The sequence below is a fragment of the Hordeum vulgare genome, chromosome 6H (genome assembly GCF_904849725.1).
Source record: "Hordeum vulgare subsp. vulgare chromosome 6H, MorexV3_pseudomolecules_assembly, whole genome shotgun sequence".
In the NCBI taxonomy this organism is placed as follows: Eukaryota; Viridiplantae; Streptophyta; class Magnoliopsida; order Poales; family Poaceae; genus Hordeum; species Hordeum vulgare.
The window spans coordinates 480,926,449-480,947,884 of record NC_058523.1 but is presented as its reverse complement, the minus strand read 5'-3'; positions in this window follow the sequence as shown (position 1 = coordinate 480,947,884).

Sequence of the window (21,436 nt, the reverse complement as noted above, 5' to 3'; positions counted from 1 at the left end):
CATGATATAAAAATATGCCCATGTATTGCAATGAGAGAGATAAAAATCTTGCAACGTAATAATTCTAGCACCAGGTTGAATAAATATGCCTGTGCGTAGCAAGGGGAAACATAAGTATTTCTTTACCTATAAAAACTAAAAAATTCAAATGTTTAAACATTTAATTAAAGTTGGAACATTATTTAAATTTACATTTTGAAACACGAGTTTTTGCAAAAAAAAATTCTGTAGGCGCTGGTCAAAAAAGACGCATATATGGGCTGACACTTTACTTTGGGATCTAAAACATGGTTGCATGCTTATGCCTATGAGCATCGGACATGGGCCTATATGCCGCTGCATGTCGAATAGCAATGAATCGGGACAATAATTATGTTGATTAAGATTTGACATGGGCCTATATGAGCAATGGGTAGTAACGATTTCTAATATATTGATTTATATTGTACCCTATATAGTATTTAAAAAATATAAAATAACAACATATTCAAACTTTACACATTTTTCTAATCAAATTTGATATATAACATGTTTAAATTGGATTTACGGTTTAAAAAATATTGTTATTTAAAATTACATATTTATTTTGAATAGACTCCGGGGTTATTAAAATTATTTAACATGTAAAATAATAATATATTCAAACTCTACATATTTTTCTAATCAAATTTCATATGTAACATTTTAAATTAGATTTACGGTTTAAAAGATATTGTTATTTGAAAATACATATTCATTCTGAATAGACTCCGGGGTTATTAACACATATGTCAGGGGGTTAAGTAAAAATATATACAACGATTCGCTCCGCCTAAAGGATGTACAACGGGTTATTTAGCGTTAATGTTAGGAGATTTTGTGTAAAATACGAAAATAACGGTTCGGCTCACTTAAAGATGGACTGCGGGTTGATTAACGAAAACGATAGAATGTTTTTTTGTAAAATGACCACGACAGACGAAAGAAGCACTGCGTGCTTTATTAATATAGGGTAAGAGTAAGATGTTACGCAGATTTAACGGTCACCGATTCACGGTTTTTTTAAATCCTCAAGATCGATGGTCAGTAAATTCTAATTGACGTCCGATTTTCTAGTAATTTATCCGTATTTTACTTTTATTAGTATATAATAGTTAGCATTTTTGTGTATAATATATTTTGAAATATTTTTTAATAATATATTTTTGTGCATTTGTTTTTATGCACAATCTGCTTCATGTGTCATTGTGCACCTTTTTGCACAAACTGCACACACTTTCTCTCTTCCCGTTCCCCACTTAACTATCCCTAGTTGTCCCCGCTGCCGGACGCTGTTCGTCGGTCACCTTTCTTAGAGCAAATACAATAGAGCTGAGTCAGCTGGCTATAAGAAATAAACTAATATATTTTTGTTTAGTTAGAGGAAAGAGAAGAGGAGAGAGAAGGTAAGCGAACTTTTAGCTAAGAGCCAGCTCTAACACGTGTTTCTAGGCTTTTGTGAGTATGAAAGATGGACCATATAATAAAAAAGTAGTACACTTTTTGCAATAAACTATTGTACATATTAGCTATAAGATGAGCTATAGATGACATGACAATGGCTTATAGCCAGTAGCTGGCTATAGTATTGTACTTGCTCTTAACTGACCGCCGTCTTTAGAGCCGCTCTCCACCGACGTTCGCCTTTTTCTTCTGTATTAATCCCCAGCATCGAGCCGGGGACTGCATCGAGCAGACCAACGCGACCAGCCGCCTCGTCCTGACGTCGACGTCCTTCCCATCGTTGGCTCGCCGCCCTCGGGGTCACCGGCCGGAGCCTAGCCGCGGAGGAGGATCCCTTCTCTCTTTCCTGCCCCCCTGCGAGCTGCGTACGTGTGTGCCCCTGTCCTGCACGGCTGCAACGCTGCACCCCGGCCCCCGCTTGCCTGACGCCCCTGCCAAGCCGGCAGTGGCCACCTAGTGCCCTAGTGCCCAAGTCCGACCACAACAGCATAGTCTTTCCTGAGCTTCTTAATTTTTGATTTAAGGTATCAACTACCCAATTTCTGACCACACGCCCGTATTTTTTGGCCGTCCACCCGTAGATGGAGGAGAAGGCAGGGGAGAGCCAGAGAGGAGGCCAGGAAGGCAAACGGCGGCGTGATGGCCGTGGATCTCAGAAGGTGGTTGAAGCAGCATGACCACCATGGAAACGGTTGAACTCATGCGCTGGGTGGCTGGGAACGGGCCGCCGCGACCAATTCCCGGGCTCGGGCGGTGCAGACGCCCGCCGCAATGCATCACCCCTTCCTTGGTTCGTGCGGCCTGGATGCTAGTGGCAAGCGGCGGTGCGTGGCTGACGGTGGAGGAAGGAAATGGATAAGCTGCGGTTGTGACAGGTGGTGGACGTAGAGGGGTTTATGAAAAATGAAACGTTTTCTTAAATATTCGCTTAAATATAGCATTATGGGTCGAATTCTCAAAAACATAGGGATTTTTAAAAAAAATTACTAACGACATACATCTGAAAGCAATCGCCACTTTATTATTAGATAAAGATTTATATCTATATTTTAAAAAGAAAGTAGGGATTATCCCATGCAAAGCTCGAAGAGAAACTCCACTACATGCGTTGGATGCTAAAATGAAAAGATCGGTTCATGAAAGGGCAGCACCACTTTTTACGGGATCTCCCCCCAAGATCTACGGAGGAGTATGTACACGGGTGGTTTTCTTTTGATTTTTTCATGCGAGAGAGAGGTGGAGGTATGAGTTTTATCTAGAATAAAACTAGCAAAATGACCCGTACGTTGCAACAGAAGAAAAAAAACATAATCTTCAATGATCATGATCACATTATGTTCACGCATCATCGTTTGATATTGAAAATTTATGCACAAATGCAAAAAAAAGCTTATTCTTTTAAATTTATTCACAAGTTGAAGCAATCTTTACATTTTCAAAAAAAAACAATATCATGGTTGTCAAAAATCTTGGTAACTCAAAGAATTATTCTTATTTTCAAGATTTTTTTTAGAAAACATACAATAATAATCCGATCCATCCAACAGTTAATTCTTTAAAAATCACACGGATACATTTTCACAAAGACTTAGAAGCATTAGTGTTTAATTACATACATTAGATCTTTCATGAACAATTTTACAAATATGACAACAATTTTAAAATAGAGAACATTTTTTACAATTATAAACATTTACTAAAAATCGTGAATATTTTTTACATTTCAAACGGGTTTAAATATTTTCTTTTGAATTGGCGACCAATTCTAGAAAAGACGAACATAACTTTTGATGTTGGAGGATTTTACTTTAAATTCACAAACATTTCTGAAACGCATGAAGTTTTTTTGAATAAACAAACATTTTTGTAAGTCAGTAATATATTTATTAAATTCACGGTCATTGTTTTGGAATTTGCAAAAAATATTATAAAAATCCGGCGCCTTTTTTGAATCCACAAACATTTTATGTTTTTGTCAACATTTTAATTCAAAATTCCTATTTTTTAATATGCAAATGCTTTTGTAATTCTAAATTATTTAAATTAGAAGTAAACAAAAATGGAACGGAAAAATTTAAATAAAAAAAGAAACTATCAAAACAAGCATTAGCTATTTTTGAAATTTTAGGACATTTTTAAATGCATTAACATATTTTGAATTAGAAAGCATTTGGTTAAATGCTTTTAGTAATTTTTAATACATGAAGTTTGATTTGAAATCATGGACTTTTCTTATTTTACAAACATTTTTTCAAACTTGCAAACATTTTATTGTATATGCGAGCATTTTTTTACAAAAACTCTGAGCAGTTTTTGAAGTCACAAACATTTTATTTTTCAAATTATGTTGATTTAAAATTTTAAGTTTATTAAAAGTTTAAAGGTTATTTAAAGTTCTAAATTATTTAAAATAGAAAAATAAAATGGAACTGAAGATAAATAAATAAACGGAACTAAAAAACTGGCGCCTCTGCATGGGCCGGCCCATACGGTGTGCTGGATATTCTCCTCGGGTGCAGAGCGTAATATATGAGGTTTTTACATGGGCCGGCCCAGTCCGAGATTTTTCGCTTTGTGAAACGGTTTCTATTACTTACCGGTGGCATGATGGGTAATTTATGCAAATTTCAGGGGCAATTTCCATGACGTACCACAGAAGCAATAGGTGCTTTATTAATAGGTAAAGATTGATGGGGGAGGTTTTTCGATCGACAAGGAGGGGAGGACGAACGAAACGATGTACAATCTCCCCCTTTAGGAGTAAACAAGATCTACAGAGTATGTACGGGTGGTTTTCTCCTGATTTTTTCCATGCGAGAGAGAGGTGAAGGCTTTATTTGGAATAAAATGGTAGGGGAGATCTCTCGACCAATTGAAAGGGGAGGACAAACGAAATGACGTACATACTCTTCTTTTAGGAGTAGAGATTCGAGCGATTGAACAAACCTAAAGGTCAAGCTGTTGAAAGGGGCACTAGTAGAAATACAGCCTTTAGCCCCGGTTTCGTTGGGCCATTAGTCCCGGTCCCCGAACCGGGGCTAATCAACCGGGACTAATGCTAGTCCCGGTTCTGCCCCGGACCGGGGCTAATGACCATCCACGTGACGGGGCTGGGAGCGAGGGGGGAGGGATATTAGTCCCGGTTCGTATTACGAACCGGGGCTATACTGGAGGGGCATTAGTCCCTGTTCGTATTACGAACCGGGGCTATACTTCGCTGGGTTTTTTTGTATGTGCATTTTTAGGGTTTAGGGTTTTACATTAAATTGGATGGGGCTATTTGCTACCCCTATTTTCCCATTTATTTGTTTTGTGCACTTTTTAATTCTTGTTTTGCACTAAATTGGATGATACATACACAACAATAAAGGAAACAACTATATTGCACATGATCGTCACGAATATATTACACCATCTCATCCGTCGTGCTTTGTCGAATATATTACAAAATGTACACAGGAGTTACACATGCACATATGCATCTATTTTACATTTAACATTTCATCTAATTTGCGCCGGCGGGCAATAGTATTCTCCATTCACATTTAGGACCTCTGCATCAAAGAATCTAACAATTCCCTCTTGAATTGCTCGTACACGTTTCTGTGGTAGAAGACCGTCCCGCAACCGTTCGATCTAATTTAAAGAGGGGGTCAATATATATGATCAATGAAACCGAACACAATTCACGATAATAAAATAAAGTTGTGAGTATTGTTTATAGTACTTCTATTTTTTTTATGCCCCGATCTTTGCCCTTCTCCTTGGTCATCTGGCGAATGAACTCACAAACATAGTATCTACATAAATTGTTCCCCTTTTCCTGCCTCAAGCACTTTACGAGAACAGAGTTCAATCGAAAACAGAATCAAGGATTATAATGGTATTGAAACTAGAATAAAGAGATGCCGGATCCAGCTAGTAGTTACTTACATTTATTTGATTAAATGTAAGCTCCGGTTTCCAAACACCCCGAGCCTTGGCGATGAACCATTTACAAGCCCTGCCAAGAAAAGAAAATGAATAAAGGATCTATATTAATTCCTTGCTATCAGTAAATGAACGAGAAGTTACCGATATAGTGCCATAATGATTGAAATTACCTGTGGAGGCAATCCTGCATGCTCGTCCATTCAACGAGGGATGTGCGTCTCGGTTCCATGACTACTACTTCTCCCTTGTTGGGTACAATGATTACCAAAAATAAAGTGGAACCTGCGCACGCATAACGAGTCAATTATACTTATAATAACATCGAGTAAACGAAAATAGAATGTGTGTAGTATCACTCACTTGAAGTTGTAAGGAAATAGTATTTCCCTTTTGGTACCGGAAAACCTTAACCCTTGTAAAAAGTTATTCTCTGTCTCGCGGGGATTCGTTGCGAGACTTCGGTGATGAATGAAATATGGGTCAATGAACCCAATATCATAGATTTGCCCTCTTTTGCATTCGAGAATCTTCATTCTGCAAAATTAATATAGTGATGAGTAAGATTATACATGCAAGAACAAGCCGAGTAAGACTTAATGACAAAATTAATAATACTTACAAACAATAGGCACTGATGATAGATTTGTCGAGGGCGTCTTGTTGGTATAACTGAAATAATTTGTCGAATTCAATCATTACCACGTCATCTCCATGCTCGAAATGCTCGTTTTTATGTTCAATGTAGATCCAGTTGAGCTGTTGAGCACATGCTTGCATGTACCAGTCATGCAATCTTTGCATTTTTGTTGGTAGCGCGTTGACTAACTCAGGTTCGACGAGAAGAGCCCCGTACCGGTACCTATATGCATATGCTATGTCGTCATCGAATTCCTGTATATGGTTTAAGTACTCATCAATAGACTTGCCATGAGCCTTGCCCGCTTCTCCGTACAAGGCAACAAACTCCGGATCGACATCAGCTGTTTCATCATTCCTCTCGACAACCGCAGATCTGCTCGAGCACACCTTTGTATCGGAATAAACTTTGAGCGGGGGCACGATTGTTTTTTCTGTTGTCCAAGCTGGGCAACTGATTTCCCGCTAGACATACTACTCTTCAACCGCTGCTTTTTGCCTCAACCGACTTGAGAATAGAGCGTTGATAGTCTGCTGGCAACGGTGGCGGGAGATCTGCAAGGTTTTTCAGCATTTTCACGGTTCTAGCGTGTTCTTCTGGGGTGGATGGGAACTCTAGCTCTTTCGGCTTCTTCTTGTTAGCCATGTCAATCTTCCACTGTTCATATTGGGCGTCTGCCCTCTTGATATTGTCCTCTCCAGTATAGTCCCAAGGTCTCTTCTGCATATTCTGATGAGGTACTTTTGGGAGGGGCGACAACTTATGTTTTGGTGATCGGAATCCCTTGTTGCCGCCACTATTAGCGAGGGTACGTTTGCGTTTTTTGCTCTGATCCTTAGTGGAAGGAGACGGCTGACGGGGCGGTGGAGACGGCTGATGCGGCAGTAGAGACAGCTGCCGGGGCGGTGGAGACGGCTGATGCAGCGGTGGAGACGTCTGCGCTTGAGACTGGTGAGGCGCCGAAGCCGACGGTTGCGCTGGAGACTGGTGAGGTGGAGGCGAAGAAGGATTGCTGCTCTGAGGAGTCGGTGGCCTTGGTGTCCAATTTGGAAGCAAGATGTCCTCCTTTGGCCATAAAATGGTTTGGGATTTGACTTGTCCAAGTTGAGTCAAATCCATATCTTCACCTGCAGGGTGGTCGAGCTTCAGCTCCTCATAATCTTTCATCACTTCATCCACCGCGGCGACAGCGTCCCTTGTTGAACCAGAGAGAAATGCCAAGTTGGATGTGGTCCAATTGGTAAGGCCATGTCGACCGCCACCGTCAACCTTAAGTTAGCAACTTTCACCTTTAGCTCACAATGTGTGCCCTCAGTGATATCATCCACTGGGTAGTGACGAGGAGGACTTGTCGTCGGTGCATCATCACCATCATCCTGGATCTGCATGGAAGCGACACTGCTTTTCCGATTCGATGCAGCTTCTATCATGAGCCGCTGAGATTGGTCGCTACCTTCTACGTCAACAAAAGTGTTGGAATTATGCCCTAGAGGCAATGATAAATAAGTTATTATTATAATTCCTGTATCAAGATAATCGTTTATTATCCATGCTATAATTGTATTGAATGAAGACTTAGATACATGTGTGGATACATAGACAAAACACTGTCCCTAGCAAGCCTCTAGTTGGCTAGCCAGTCGATCAAGGATAGTCAGGGTCTTCTGACTATGTACAAGGTGTTGTTGCTTGATAACTGGATCACATCATTGGGAGAATCATGTGATGGACTAGACCCGTACTAATAGACGTAGCATGTTGATCGTGTCATTTTGTTGCTACTATTTTCTGCGTGTCAAGTATTTGTTCCTATGACCATGAGATCATATAACTCACTGACACCGGAGGAATGCTTTGTGTCTATCAAACTCGCAACATAACTGGGTGACTATAAAGATGCTCTACACGTATCTCCGAAGGTCTTCGTTGAGTTAGTATGGATCGAGACTGGGATTTGTCACTCCGTGTGACGGAGAGGTATCTCGGGGCCCACTCGGTAATACAACATCACACACAAGCCTTGCAAGCAATGTGATTTAGTGTAAGTCACGGGATCTTGTATTACGTAACGAGTAAAGAGACTTGCCGGTAAACGAGATTGAAATAGGTATGCGGATACTGACGATCGAATTTTAGGCAAGTAATATACCGAAGGACAAAGGGAATGACATACGGGATTATATGAATCCTTGGCACTGAGGTTCAAACGACAAGATCTTCGTGGAATATGTAGGATCCAATATGGGCATCCAAGTCCCGCTATTGGATATTGACCGAGGAGTCCCTCGGGTCATGTCTACATAGTTCTCGAACCCGCAGGGTGTGCACACTTAAGGTTCGACGTTGTTTTATGCGTATTTGAGGTATATGGTTGGTTACAGAATGTTGTTCGGAGTCCCGGATGAGATCACGGACGTCACGAGGGTTTCTGGAATTGTCCAGAGATGAAGATTGATATATAGGATGACCTCATTTGATTATCAGAAGGTTTTCGGAATTACCGGGAATGTACTGGGAATGACGAATGGGTTCGGGATGTTCACCGGGGGGGGGGGGAGCCCACCCCGGGGAAGCCCATAGGCCTTAGGGGTGCCACACCAGCCCTTAGTGGGCTGGTGGGCAAGCCCAAGAAGGCCCCTGCGCAGGAATAAAAGAAATCAAAGAGAAAAAAAGGGGAAGTGGGAAGGAAGGGAAGGACTCCACCTTCCAATCCTAGTTGGACTAGGATTGGAGGAGGAATCCTCCTCCCCCCCTTCGGCCGACCCCCTTGGGGCTCCCTGAGCCTCAAGGCAAGGACCCTCCCCTCCCACCTATATATACGGAGGTTTTAGGGCTGATTTGAGACAACTTTTTCACGGCAGCCCGACCACATACCTCCACGGGTTTTCCTCTAGATCGCGTTTCTGCGGAGCTCGGGCGGAGCCCTGCTGAGATTAGATCATCACCAACCTCCGGAGCACCGTCACGCTGCCAGAGAACTCATCTACCTCTCCATCTCTCTTGCTGGATCAAGAAGGCCGGGATCATCGTCGAGCTGTACGTGTGCTGAACGCGGAGGTGCCGTCCGTTGGGCACTAGATCGGAGCGGATCGTGGGACGGATCGCGGGACGGTTCGTGGGACGGTTCGCGGGGCGGATCGAGGGACGGAAGTACCTTCCACTACATCAACCGCGTTTATTAACGCTTCTGCTGTGCGATCTACAAGGGTATGTAGATCTGAAATCCCCCTCGTAGATGGACATCACCATGATAGGTCTTCGTGCGCGTAGGAAATTTTTTATTTCCCATGCGACGTTCCCCAACAGTGGCGTAGATGTCATCTCGAGTAGAACACAAAAGTTTTTGTGGGCGGTGATGTGCGATTTGCTGCCCTCCTTAGTCTTTTCTTGATTCCGCGGTATTGTTGGATCAAAACGGCTCGGACCGACATTACTCGTACGCTTACGAGAGACTGGTTTCATCGCTACGAGCAACTCCATTGCTGAAAGATGACAAGCGAGTGTCGGTTTCTCCAACTTTAGTTGAATCGGATTTGACCGAGGAGGTCCTTGGATGAGGTTAAATAGCAATTCATATATCTCCGTTGTGGTGTTTGCGTAAGTAAGATGCGATCCTACTAGATACCCATGGTCACCACGTAAACACATGTAACAACAATTAGAGGACGCCTAACTTGTTTTTGCAGGGTATGCTTGTGATGTGATATGGCCAACGATGTGATGAGATATAATGGATGTATGAGAGGATCATGTTGTAATAGTTAATATCGACTTGCACTTCGATGGTGCGGCAACCGGCATGATCCATAGGGTTGTATTTAAACTAACGTTTGTGCTTGCAGATGCGTTTACTATATTGCTAGGATGTAGCTTTAGTAGTAATAGCATGAGTAGCACGACAACCCCGATGGCGACACGTTGATGGAGATCATGGTGTGGCGCCAGTGACAAAGACGATCGTGCCGGTGCTTTGGTGATGGAGATCAAGAAGCACGTGATGATGGCCATATCATGTCACTTATGAATTGCATGTGATGTTAATCCTTTTATGCACCTTATTTTGCTTAGAATGACAGTAGCATTATGAGGTGATCTCTCACTAAAATTTCAAGACGAAATTGTGTTCTCCCTGACTATGCACCGTTGCTACAGTTCGTCGTTTCGAGACACCACGTGATGATCAGGTGTGATAGACTCAACGTTCACATACAACGGGTGCAAAACAGTTGCACACGTGGAACACTCGGGTTAAGCTTGACGAGCCTAGCATGTGCAGACATGGCCTTGGAACACATGAGACCAAAAGGTCGATCATGAATCATATAGTTGATATGATTAGCATAGGGATGCTTACCACTGAAACTATCCTCAACTCACGTGATGATCGGACTTGAGTTCGTGGAATTGGATCATGAACCACTCAAATGACTAGAGAGATGTACTTTTTGAGTGGGAGTTTAGTAAGTAATTTGGTAAGTTAAACTCTAATTATCTTGAACATAGTATAAGTCCACTTTGAATATATTTGTGTTGTAGATCATGGCTCACGCGACAGTCACCCTAAATTTTAATACGTTCCTAGAGAAAGCTAAGTTGAAAGATGATGGAAGAAACTTTGTAGACTGGGCTCGTAATCTTAAGTTGCTCGTGCAAGCTGGGAAGAAGGATTATGTCATTAATGCTGCGCTAGGAGATGAACCACCCGCTACGACTGACCAAGATGTTAAGAACGCTTGGTTAACACGTAAGGAGGACTACTGAGTAGTTCAATGTGCAGTCTTGTATGGCTTAGAGCCGGGACTTCAACGTCGCTTTGAGCGTCATGGAGCATATGAGATGTTCCAGGAGTTGAAGTTTATCTTTCAGAAGAACGCCCGGATCGAGAGGTATGAGACCTCCGATAAATTCTATGCTTGCAAGATGGAGGAGAATTCGTCTGTCAGTGAACATGTGCTCAAAATGTGTGGGTACTCAAACCGTCTAGCTGAGCTGGGGATTGAACTTCCGCAAGAGGCTATCACTGACAGAATTCTTCAATCACTGCCGCCAAGCTATAAGGGCTTTGTGTTGAACTACAACATGCAAGGGATGAACAAGTCACCCGGCGAGTTGTTCGCGATGCTAAAAGTCGCAGAGTCAGAACTCCGTAAAGAGCATCAAGTGTTGATGGTGAATAAGACCACTAGTTTCAAGAGAAACGGCAAAGGAAATAAGGGTAATTCAAAGAAGAGCGGCAATCCTATTGCCAATCCGACGAAGAAACCCAAAGCTGAACCTAAGCGTGAAACAGAGTGCTATTATTGCAAGGGTATGGGTCACTGGAAGCGCAAGTGCCCCAAGTATCTGGCTGATAAGAAGGCGGCCAAAGAAAAATCAGGTATATTTGATATACATGTTATTGATGTTTACTTAACCAGATCTCGTAGTAGTGCCTGGGTATTCGATACTGGTTCTGTTGCTCATATTTGCAACTCGAAACAGGAATTGCGGAATAGGGGAAGGCTCGCGAAAGATGAAGTGACGATGCGCGTGGGAAATGGTTCCAAGGTTGATGCAATCGCCGTCGGCACAGTTTCACTTTAATTACCATCAGGATTAGTTATGAACTTAAATAATTGTTATTTAGTGCATGTGTTAAGCATGAACATTATATCTGGATCTTGTTTATTGCGAGACGGTTACTCATTTAAGTCAGAGAATAATGGTTGTTCTATTTCTATGAGTAATATCTTTTATGGTCATGCACCCAATGTGAGAGGATTGTTCATATTGAATCTTGATAGTGATAATACACATATACATAACATTGAGACCAAAATAGTTAGAGTTAACAATGATAGCGTCATGTTTTTGTGGCATTGCCGCTTAGGTCATATTGGTGTAAAGCGCATGAAGAAACTCCATTCCGATGTACTTTTTGAGTCACTTGACTTTGATTCACTTGACACGTGCGGACCATGCCTCATGGGCAAGATGACTAAAACTCCGTTCTCCGGAACAATGGAGCGTGCAAGTGACTTGTTGGAAATCATACATACCGATGTGTGTGGTCCGGTGAGCGTGGAGGCACGCGGCGGATATCGTTATTTTCTCACCTTCACTGACGATTTGAGTAGATATGGTTATGTATACTTGATGAAGCACAAGTCTGAAACATTTGAAAAGTTCAAGCAATTTCAGAGTGAAGTTGAAAATCATCGTAACAAGAAGATCAAGTTCCTATGGTCTGATCGTGGGGGTGAATATCTGAGTTTTGAGTTTGGTGCTCACTTAAGACAATGTGGAATTTTTTCAAAGTTGACACCGCCTGGAACACCACAGCGTAATGGTGTGTCCGAACGTCGTAATCGTACTTTATTAGAGATGCTGCGATCTATGATGTCTCTTACCCGATTTTTCGTTATCGTTTTGGGGTTATGCATTAGAAACAGCTGCATTCACTTTAAATTACTGTGGTATGGCAAAAGACCAAAGTTGTCGTTTCTTAAAGTTTGGGGATGTGATGCTTATGTCAAAAAGCTTCAGCCTGAAAAGCTGGAACCCAAAGCGGAAAAGTGCATCTTCATAGGTTACACAAAAGAGATAGTTGGGTATACCTTCTATCTCAAATCAGAGGGCAAAGTGTTTGTTGCTAAGAACGACGCTTTTCTCGAGAAGGAGTTTCTCTCGAAAGAATTGAGTGGGAGGAAGATAGAACTTGATGAGGTTGTCGAACCTCTCATCCCTCTGGATGGTGGCGCAGGGCAAGGGGAAACCCTTGTCGTTGCGATGTCGGTTGAGGAGGAAGTTAATGATGATGATCATGAAACTCCAGATCAAGTTCCTGTCGGACCTCGCAGGTCGACGAGACCGCGTACTACTCCAGAGTGGTACGGTAATCCCGTCTTATCAATTATTTTGTTAGACAACAATAAGCCTGTGAATTATGAAGAAGCAATGGTGGGCCCGGATTCCAACAAATGGCTGGAGGCCATGAAGTCCGAGATAGGATCCATGTATGAAAACAAAGTGTGGACTTTGGAAGTACTACCTGAGGGCCGCAAGGCTATTCAGAACAAATGGATCTTTAAGAAGAAGACTGACGCTGACGGTAATGTGACCGTTTATAAAGCTTGACTTGTGGCAAAGGGTTTTTCACAAGTTCAAGGAGTTGACTACGATGAGACATTCTCACCCGTAGCGATGTTTAAGTCCGTCAGAATCATGTTAGCAATAGCTGCATTTTTCGATTATGAAATCTGGCAGATGGATGTCAAAACGGCGTTCCTTAACGGTTTCCTTAAGGAAGAGTTGTATATGATGCAACCCGAAGGTTTTGTCGATCCTAAAAATGCTAACAAAGTGTGCAAACTCCAGCGATCCATTTATGGACTGGTGCAAGCATCTCGGAGTTGGAATAAACGCTTTGATGAGGTGATCAAAGCATTTGGGTTTATACAATTGGTTGGAGAATCCTGTATTTACAAGAAAGTGAGTGGGAGCTCTATGGCGTTTCTAATATTATATGTGGATGACATATTGCTGATTGGAAACAACGTGGAGTTTCTGGAGAGCATAAATGATTACTTGAATAAAAGTTTCTCTATGAAGGACCTAGGAGAAGTTGCTTACATTCTAGGCATTAAGATCTATAGGGATAGATCGAAACGCCTGATAGGACTTTCACAAAGTACATACCTTGATAAAGTTTTGAAGAGGTTCAAAATGGAACAGTCCAAGAAGGGGTTCTTGCTAGTTTTACAAGGTACGAGATTGAGTAAGACTCAGTGCCCAGCAACTGATAAAGATAGAGAGCATATGAGCACCGTCCCCTATGCTTCAGCCATAGGTTCTATCATGTATGCAATGCTGTGCACTAGACGGACGTTAGCCTAGCCATAAGTATGGCAGACAGGTTCCAGAGTAATCCAGGAGTGGATCACTGGACGGCGGTCAAGAATATCCTGAAGTACCTGAAAAGGACTAAGGAGATGTTTCTCGTGTATGGAGGTGACGAAGAGCTCGCCGTAAAAGGTTGCGTTGATGCAAGCTTTGACACATATCCAGACGACTCTAAGTCGCAGACTAGATACGTATTTATTCTTAATGGGGGTGCGGTAAGCTGGTGCAGTTCCAAGCAAAGCGTCGTAGCTGATTCTACATGTGAAGCGGAGTACATGGCTGCCTCGGAGGCGGCTAAGGAGGGTGTGTGGATGAAGCAGTTCATGACGGATCTTGGAGTGGTGCCAAGCGCACTGAATCCCATAACCACGGTTTCACAAGAAGACCAGACACGTCAAACTACGCTTCAACCTCATCTGCGACTACGTCGAAGGGGAGGACGTAAATATATGCGAAGTGTACACATATCTGAATGTAACAACCCCGCTGACTAAACCTCTTCCACGGGCAAAACATGATCAACACCAGAACTGTATGGGTGTTAGATTTATTACAATGTAATTTCACATGGTGATGTGAGGGCTAGATTATTGACTCTAGTGCAAGTGGGAGACTGTTGGAATTATGCCCTAGAGGCAATGATAAATAAGTTATTATTATAATTCCTGTATCAAGATAATCGTTTATTATCCATGCCATAATTGTATTGAATGAAGACTTAGATACATGTGTGGATACATAGACAAAAAACTGTCCCTAGCAAGCATCTAGTTGGCTAGCCAGTTGATCAAGGATAGTCAGGGTCTTCTGACTAGTTACAAGGTGTTGTTGCTTGATAACTGGATCACATCATTGGGAGAATCATGTGATGGACTAGACCCATACTAATAGACGTAGCATGTTGATCGTGTCATTTTGTTGCTACTGTTTTCTGCGTGTCAAGTATTTGTTCCTATGACCATGAGATCATATAACTCACTGACACCGAAGGAATGCTTTATGTGTATCAAACGTCGCAACGTAACTGGTGACCATAAAGATGCTCTACAGGTATCTCCGAAGGTGTTCGTTGAGTTAGTATGGACCAAGACTGGGATTTGTCACTCCGTGTGACGGAGAGGTATCTCGGGGCCCACTTGGTAATACAACATCACACACAAGCCTTGCAAGCAATGTGATTTAGTGTAAGTCACGGGATATTGTACTACGGAACGAGTAAAGAGACTTGCCGGTAAACGAGATTGAAATAGTTATTTGGATACTGACGATCGAATCTCGGGCAAGTAACATACCGAAGGACAAAGGGAATGACATACGGGATTATATGAATCCTTGGCACTGAGGTTCAAATGATAAGATCTTGGTAGAATATGTAGGATCCCATATGGGCATCCAGGTCCCGCTCTTGGATATTGACCGAGGAGTCCCTCGGGTCATGTCTACATAGTTCTCGAACCCGCAGGGTCTGCACACTTAAGGTTCGACGTTGTTTTATGCGTATTTGAGTTATATGGTTGGTTACCGAATGTTGTTCGGAGTCCCAGATGAGATCATTGACATCACGAGGGTTTCCGGAATGGTCTGGAGATGAAGATTGATATATAGGATGACCTCATTTGATTACCCGAAGGTTTTAGGAATTACCGGGAATGTACCGGGAATGACGAATGGGTTCCGGATGTTCACCGGGGGGGGGGGGGGGCAGCCCACCCCGGTGAAGCCCATAGGCCTTAGGGGTACCGCACCAGCCCTTAGTTGGCTGGTGGGCAAGCCCAAGAAGGCCCCTGCGCAGGAATAAAAGAAATAAAAGAGAAAAAAAGGGGAAGTGGGAAGGAAGGGAAGGACTCCACCTTCCAATCCTAGTTGGACTAGGATTGGAGGAGGAATCCTCCTCCCCCCCTTCGGCCGACCCCCTTGGGGCTCCTTGAGCCTCAAGGCAAGGCCCCTCCCCTCCCACCTATATATACGGAGGTTTTAGGGCTGATTTGAGACAACTTTTTCACGGCAGCCCGACCACATACCTCCACGGTTTTTCCTCTAGACCGCGTTTCTGCGGAGCTCGGGTGGAGCCCTGCTGAGATTAGATCACCACCAACCTCCGGAGCGCCGTCACGCTGCCAGAGAACTCATCTACCTCTCCGTCTCTCTTGTTGGATCAAGAAGGCCGAGATCATCGTCGAGCTGTACGTGTGCTGAACGTGAAGGTGCCGTTCGTTCGACACTAGATCGGAGTGGATCGTGGGACGGTTCGCGGGGCGGATCGAGGGACGTGAGGATGTTCCACTACATCAACCGCATTTATTAACGCTTCTGCTGTGCGATCTACAAGGGTACGTAGATCTGAAATCCCCCTCGTAGATGGACATCACCATGATAGGTCTTCGTGCGCGTAGGAAATTTTTTGTTTCCCATGCGACGTTCCCCAACAAAAAGACCTTCCCTAGCAATGGTGCCAGAAATCCTTCTATCGTCTCTTGAGCTTGCGTTGGTTTTCCCTTGAAGAGGAAAGGGTGATGCAGCACAGGACCAGTAAGTATTTCCCTTAGTTTGAGAACCAAGGTATCAATCCAGTAGGAGAATCTCGTCAAGTCCAGAGTACCTGCACAAACACAAAAAGCTTGCACCCAACACTATAAAGGGGTTTTCAATCCCTTCAATATTGATTGCAAAGTGAGATCTGAAGGCGGAAAGTGCAACGAAGAAAAAGTGTAAGGCTGAAAATATGGTGTGGAGTAGACCCGGGGGCCATAGTGTTCACTAGAGGCTTCTCTCAAAATAGCAAATATTACGGTGGGTGAACAAATTACTGTCGAGGAATTGATAGAACCGCGCAAAGTCATGACGATATCTAAGGCAATGGTCATACATATAGGCATCACGTCCGAGACAGGTAGACCGATACTTTCTGCATCTACTACTATTACTCCACACATCGACCGCTATCTAGCATGCATCTAGTGTATTGAGTTCATGACGAACAGAGTAACGCCTTAAGCAAGATGACATGATGTAGAGGGATAATGTCAAACCAATGATGAAAACCCCATCTTTTTACCCTTGATGGCAACAACATGATGCGTGCCTCGCTACCCCTTCTGTCACTGGGTGAGGTCACCGCACAGTATGAACCCAAAACCAAGCACTTCTCCCATTGCAAGAATCATAGATCTAGTTGGCCAAACAAAATCCACAACTCGAAGAGAATTACAAGGATATAAAATCATGCATAAGAGAGATCATAAGAAACTCAAATAAGATTCATAGATAATCTGATCATAAATCCACAATTCATCGGATCTCGACAAACACACGGCAAAAGAAGATTACATCGGATAGATCTCCATGAAGATCATGGAGAACTTTGTATTGAAGATCCAAGAAACAGAAGAAGCCATCTAGCTACTAGCTATGGACCCGTAGGTCTATGGTGAACTACTCACGCATCACAGGAGGGGTCATGGTGTTGATGAAGAAGCCCTCCGTATCCGAATCCCCCCTCCGGCAGGACACTAGAACGTGCCCCAGATGGGATCTTGCGGAGACAGAAGCTTGCGACGGCGAAAAAGTACTTTCGGTGATCTCTTGTTTTTTTCTGGGATTTTAGGGAATTTATGGGTGAAAGTCCTAGGGGAGAGGTGGCCCAGGGAGCCCACAAGCCAGGGAGGTGCGGGCCCCCTGACCGCGGCTAGGGGGCTTGTGGGGTCTCTACAGCCCCCTGCCTTTATTTTAAAGCTTCCCGATCTTTTTTTTGTTTTGGAAAAAAATCTTTTTGGCAGTTTCGTTCCGTTTGGACTCCGTTCAAAATCCTCCTCTGAATGGGGTCAAAAACATGGAAAAAGCAGGAACTAGCACTTGGCACTGAGTTAATAAGTTAGTCCCAAAATATATATAAAAGGCATACAAAACATCCAAAGTTTGACAAGATAATAGCTTGAAACGATCAAAAATTATAGATACGTTGGAGACGTATCAAGCATCCCCAAGCTTAACTCCTGCTCGTCCTCGACTAGGGAAGTGATAAAGACTGAATTTTTGATGTGGAATTCTACCTAGCATAGTTGTCCTTTGCAACTTATTTCATGTGACATGAATGTTCAGATCCATAAGATTCAAAACAATAGTTTGCTATTGACATGAAAACAATAATACTTCAAGCAAACTACATTAAAATAGCAAGGCCAAGGAAAGTTATCCCTACAAAATCATAAAGTCTGGCTATGCTCCATCATCCTTACACAACTAATGTAAATCATGCACTACCCCGGTATTGGCCAAGTAATTGTTTTCGCACTCTTACTTTCTCAAACTTTTTATAACTATCATGCAATACATGAGCGCGAGCCATGGTATAGCACTATAGGTGGAATAGAGTGTGGTGGTGGTTGTGAGACAAAAAAAAGGAGGAGATGGTCACATTGACTCGGCGTATCAAAGGGCTATGGAGATGCCCATTAATAGATATCAATGTGAATGAGTAGGGATTGCCATACAAGGGATGCACTAGAGAAATAAGTATGTGAAAGCTCAAAAGGATAACTAGTGGGTGTGCATCCAACTTGCTTGCTCACGAAGACCTTGGGCAATTTTGAGGAAGCCCATCATTGGAATACACAAGACAAGTTATATAATGAAGATTTCCACTAGCATATGGTGGTGACAAAGCAAGAAGCTCTCTATCATGAAGAACATGGTGCTATTATGAAGCACAAGTGTGGAAAAAAGATAGTAGCATTGTCCCTTCTCTCTTTTTCTCTTTTTTTTCCTTTTTTTATTTTTTTATTTGGGTTCTTGGGCCTCTTTTTTCGCTTTTATATTTTTTTTTATTTGGGCACTTTGGAATCTTTTTTTTATTTCCTTACATGGGACAATGCTCTAATAATGATGATCATCACACTTTTATTTACTCACAGCTCAAAGCTTAGAAATGAATCTATAGGAAATGCCTCCGGCAGGGTATCGGGATGTGCAACGATCTAGGTTGGCGTATGACGTTGAAACATCTCGCTAGCTATCTTATGATCATGCAATGGCAATATGAGAGTGACGACACAAGTCATGAGACAGAACGGTGGGAGTTGCATGGCAATATATCTCGGAATGGCTATGAAAATGCCATAGTAGGTAGGTATGGTGGCTATTTTGAGGTAGGCATATGGTGGGTTTGTGTACCGGTGAAAATTGCGCGGCACTAGATAGGCTAGCAATGGTGGAAGGTGAAAGTGCATCTATACCATGGACTCACATTAGTCATGAAGAACTCACATACTTGTTGCGAAAGTTTTTATTAGTAATCTAAACAAAGTGCTAAACACATACTCCTAGGGGAAGGGTTGGTAGGTGTTAACCATCGCGCGATCCCGAGCTCAACACAAAGGATGACAATCAATAGATCAATTATGCTCCGATTTCCTAACATAGCGGTTCACCATACATGCATGCTATGGGAATCACTAACTTCAACACAAGTATTTCTAGATTAAACACCCTACTAACATAGCTCTTAATATTACCAAATCCACGTCTCAAAACTAATTGAGAGGAATCAAGACTTCTCTTTCTACTCAATGCACATGAGGATGGAGGTTTTTGTATCCTCTTTGGGTACCTATCACCTTCGGAACTACTTTCATAGCATAAGCCAACTACCAAGTCACACACCACCGTGCTCTAAAAGATATAAGTGAAGCACATAGAGCAAAAATTATCTAGCTCAAAAGATATAAGTGAAGCACGATGAGCATTCTAGAAAAATCACGATGAGTGCATGTCTCTCTTTATAAAAAAGGTGTGCAGCAAGGATGAATGTGACACAACAAAAAGAAAAGACTCCTACGATACAAGACGCTCCAAGCAAAACACATATCATGTGGTGAATAAAAATATAGCTCCAAGTAATGTTACCGATGGATTAAAGACGAAAGAGGGGATGCCTTCCCGGGGCATCCCCAAGCTTAGGCTTTTTGGTGTCCTTGAATTTGGCTTGGGATGCCTTGGGAATACCCAAGCTTGAACTCTTTCCACTCCTTATCTCTTTGTCCATGAGAACATCACCCAAAACTTGAAAACTTCACAACACAAAACTTAAACAGAAACTCGTGCTATCATTAGCACAAGAAAACAAACTACCACCTCTTGAGGTACTGTAGCAATCTTGATTTCTATTTATATTGGTGTTAGATTACTATATTCTCACTTTTCCATGGCTAGTACCCCCCGATACTATCCATAGTTTCATCAAAACAAGCAACCAACTCAACAAAAACAGAATCTGTCAAAAACAGACCAGTCTGTAGCAATCTGTATACTTCGTATACTTCTGGTACCTCAAAAATTCTGAAAATTACGACTGCCTGGGCAAAAGGCATATCAACCAGCAGCAAAAAGAATCAATTCAAAATCTCTTTCTGAATAAAAATGAAAAATCATCTCGTGAGCGAAAAGTTTCTGTTTTTTTCCAGCAAGATCAAACAACCATTACCAAGACTAGTCATAAAGGTTTTGCTTGGCTCAAACACAAAAAGAAACACAAAAAAGACAATCACAACAGAATTATGATGGTTTGGACGCAACAAAACAGAAAGAAAAAGATAAATTCATTGGGTTGCCTCCCAACAAGCGCTATTGTTTAACGCCCTTAGCTAGGCGTTGATAATTCAATGATGCTCACACAAAAGACAAGAATTGAAGCACAATGAGAGCATCATAAAGCATGTGAAAATCACATCTAAGTCTAACATACTTCCTATGCATAGGCATTTTATAGGAAAAAAAATTGGCAAGACAACCAATAGTTACCAAATGGAAGGAAGAAAGAGACAATAGCAATCTCAACATAACGAGAGGTAATTTGGAAACATGAAAGTTTCTACCACAATATTTTCCTCTATCATAGCAATTACATGTAGGATCATAATCAAATTCAACAATATAGCTATCACAAAGGATATTCTTTTCATGATCCACATGCATGCAAAGCTGACGCTCTTCAAAAATAGTGGGATTATCATCAACTAAAGTCATGACTTCTCCAATCCCACTTTCAATATTATGGCAAACATCATAATCATCATGAGGGTTAAACAAATTTTCAAGATCATAAGAAAAATCATTACCCCAATCATGACCATTGCAACAAGTCATGAACATAGCAAAACTAGCATCCCCAAGCTTAGGGTTTTGCATATTTTTAGCATGATTGTCACTAATAGAATTTATAGTGACATCATTGCAAGCATGCTTTTCATTCAAGGAGCCCTCGTGAATCACTTCATAAATTTCTTCATCACGATTTTCAGATTCACGCATCTCAAGAAAAACTCCATAGAGAAAGTCAAGTGCACTCAACTCACTAGGAATTGGTTCAACATCGTTGGACCTCTTGAAAAGATTAGCAAGTGGATGAGGATCCATATCAATAGATTTTCAGCAAGCGAAGATGCAAGCATATTGAAGGCACATAGCACACAAGCGAACATAAAGCAAGTGAGAGAAAAGGGCGAACGA